We start from the raw sequence: 3,435 nt of genomic DNA on the forward strand, positions 1-3,435 counted from the left end.
ATAATTTCATAGAAAAATACAAAACTTTTTATATGCTCCTGACAGCTATTCAGACTTCCTGTGCCTCCTCCTGGTTGACTAAGAAAATGGGATAGCTAGGATCATGCAGGGATTGGCCAGAGGTTTCCCTGATGTCACTGACAGGAGGAGGGGATCCCCATGGCAGGAAGAACAGCTGATCATTGATAGGTTTAACAGTCCAGTCCATTGCAGGGACTCCCCCTGGGAGGGCGTGACATTGAGGGGGATGATGACCTGGGTATGCAGATGATTCCTTGATTGACTTAAGTATCCAGTTCCACAGAGACAAAGGTGTAAGAGCTGGATAACTATAGGTTTGGCTGCCTATTTAGAAGACTAAAGTATTCCTATCTGATTTAGCCTTCTCTTCTGTGGGAATGGTAAGCTTATCTGTCCGAACGTGTCTCCCGCTACGACCCACCTCGAAGCTTAAGATCGTCAGATGAGGCCCTGCTCGCGGTCCCGTCAGCCTCACAGGTGCGGCTGGCGGGGACGAGAGACAGGGCCTTTTCAGTGGTGGCTCCCCGCCTATGGAACGCCCTCCCCATTGAAGTCAGGCAGGCTCCCTCCCTCCTGTCTTTCCGAAAGAGGACAAAAACGTGGTTATGGGACCAGGCATTTGAGCATGAGTAGCAGCAAAAATGAGATAAGAATATATGACCTACTGACAGACCCCACATGAACATGGAAAGCGGCTTAAATGTATATTTAAATGTATAATTATGTATATTTTAATGGCTATTCTTAATTTTATTGTAATTTTTAATCTTGATGGATTTTTAAATTTGATGAAAACTGTTTTTAATGTGTATGGTTATACTGTAAGCCGCCCTGAGTCCCCTGATGGGTGAGAAGGGCGGGGTAGAAGTGATGTAATAAATAAATAAATAAATAAATAAGGCTTAAGTCATAGTTAAACAAGTAAACACCCTAAGCCCATCTTGGTGATAAAACTATCATCTGTCACATTGTGATGTCTCATGGGCCTCAGAGTTCTGACCCTAGCGCCATCATGGATAATGAAGATGACAACATGGGTTTTTTGCCGTCTCAACAGGAGACGGAGTCATTCCAGACCATTCATTGTTGACCACTCTTGCCAAGAACCCATTAAAATGGACCTTGAACATGCTTTTCCCAGCGCCTCTCCTCCCTTTTGCGAGAAAAGAGTCCTATGCTGCGAGTCGGGGTCAAAAAGAACAAACAAGGAAAAGCACCAGATTAGCAGCCAGGCAGAATGTTAATTAGCTAAGTTTCTCTTGGGAATTTGCAGGGAGGATCGCAGCTGCAGGAAGATGTGTTTCGCTTCTCTTTCCCTTGGGAAAGGAAGCTCTGGACACCTGCTCTGCAGGAAGATTGAACTTCCTTAAAAGTTCCCCGCACCGAGGAATCCGTGCAGAGTCAACAGATCAGCTTCAGGATTAACTTCGGTTCCAGCCTAGTGTGGACTGCGTTTTAAGTCTGCAACTCCAGTTTCCTTGCCTTGATTGCCTTGCCTTGTCAAGTTTTCATGAACTATCTTGTCGTGTTTCCAGCCTTGGATCTTGTCTCAAGTATCTAGCCTTGTCTCCAGTTCTTGCTTTGGACTTACTTTGAACTTTAGAAAAACTTTGGACGTTTCCCCACTCTACTGCTTGGAAATAGAGTGTGTTTCGGTTTTGGGATTACAACTTTGAACTCTAATATTATATACTGGACAATATATTTCTGGACTATATTTGACCTTCTCTGAAAGGTCTATTGATGAACTTTATTTTCTATCTGTTTTTATCCTGATTACTCATTTCTTTAATAAAGATATGAGACTGTTATTGGCCTCCGTGTGTTGGTTCTAGTGCTCTGCTGCCTGGGCGTGACACACATACACAAAATGTCTGGTATTATCTGGTTTGGGAGACCACTGGAGGGACCTTTCTTAATTGTTCAGCAATCTCCGTTCCCAAGAACTTATGAAAATAGGGGGCACTGGGGAAGCAGATGCCTTCAAGATATATACATTTAGAAATTGATACAGTACACAAGCAATCCAAGTTACACAAGAAATATCATTTTAGCATATTTATCTATGATACGCTATGTGGAACAGTTACTGCTGGATCCTTCCGGAGCCTGCACTGACTTCAACATTGAGGAACTTCAAAAGATCAGAAAAGTTTTAAAAAATAAAGGAGAAATCATATCTCTTGCTCGAAATCTTATTGAAGTTCATAAATGTTTGGGGAAAGAGGTTCCATAGCTGGACAACACTTTGAAAGAGAGCATATCAGCCAGGCCCACCACCATCATGCCTAGATTTCAATGGCTGATGAAAAACCCTCCCTTCATATTTCAATGGCTATTACTGTGATTTTGGAAGAGGAAAAGACCAACCAGAATTTGCTGGACTTCATCACCTCTCCCACTGCCACCATCTTTTCCTTGCTTGTGTCTCTTTATACCAGTGGTTCTCAAACTATTCCACTTACGGGGCACCTTTGAAATGTGAAATTCAAGACAGAACACTCAATTTCATCTCACAGATACATACCTTATTTGACAAATAAAATGACAACAATATTTTTTAAGTTTTTGATACCTTTATTAAATACAGTTGTATAAAAACAACTATTTATTCATTTTCTTCGCTGAGCAGTTTGGCATTTGGATTGGTGATTTGATAACAAGCTGAGCTGCTCTCTCCACAATTACCTTCAGATTCTTGGATGAAACATTGTGTGCAATCTCTGCACAATAAGACTTGTTGCTCATCATTAGCACCTCAAGTTCTTTGACATTATGTACCAGAAACCTCTTGAATCCTGATGGCAGCATATGCTTCGTCTTCTTATTGCTACCATACCCAATGTTGGGCATCAAGATTTGGCCCTTGAATCTTCTGTGAACTTTGTTGTCAATACTTCTTGGCTTGTGCCAGTTCCGCTTGATTTTGACATAGCGGTCAGACTGGTGACGGATGAACTTCTTGATCCTCTTCTTGACAATCTTAGGCTTTATGAGAGGTCTGAGGGCAGGCATGGTGTCTGCTGAAAAATGGCGGCACCCTCTCAGCCAGCAGAAAACACAGAGAGAAAGCAAAATGACAATAATATTGATGAAGCAAGATAGTTTCACAATTTAAGCATGCAAGAAATTAAGTTTTATTATTCAATTTTTTTATTTTCTACACCAAGTTCACATTTGGAAACAAACTCCACATTTTAAAAAAACAAGCAGGGCAGAAAGGGAATTTTTAAACATGTACTGATTATATTCCATTTGGATTACTGTAACACACTCTGTGGGTTTGCCTTTGGAAACTTCAACAGAGCCAAGATTCATGTGACTCCCTCCCCAAACATCTTCAGTTGTTGCCAGCCCACTTCAAAGTGTTGTTTGTGATCTTTAAAGGCTAAATGGCTTAGATCCAGACTATCT

At 41.5% G+C, this 3,435-nt stretch overlaps 1 pseudogene; it reads right to left on the reverse strand.

The window, feature by feature from the left end:
• Window positions 1–2,577: 2,577 nt before the first annotated feature.
• LOC100561367 (large ribosomal subunit protein eL32-like) lies at window positions 2,578–3,182 on the reverse strand (annotated as a pseudogene).
• Between the last annotated feature and the right edge of the window lie 253 nt (window positions 3,183–3,435).

This window comes from Anolis carolinensis, chromosome 4 (assembly GCF_035594765.1).
Source record: "Anolis carolinensis isolate JA03-04 chromosome 4, rAnoCar3.1.pri, whole genome shotgun sequence".
NCBI lineage: Eukaryota > Metazoa > Chordata > Lepidosauria > Squamata > Dactyloidae > Anolis > Anolis carolinensis.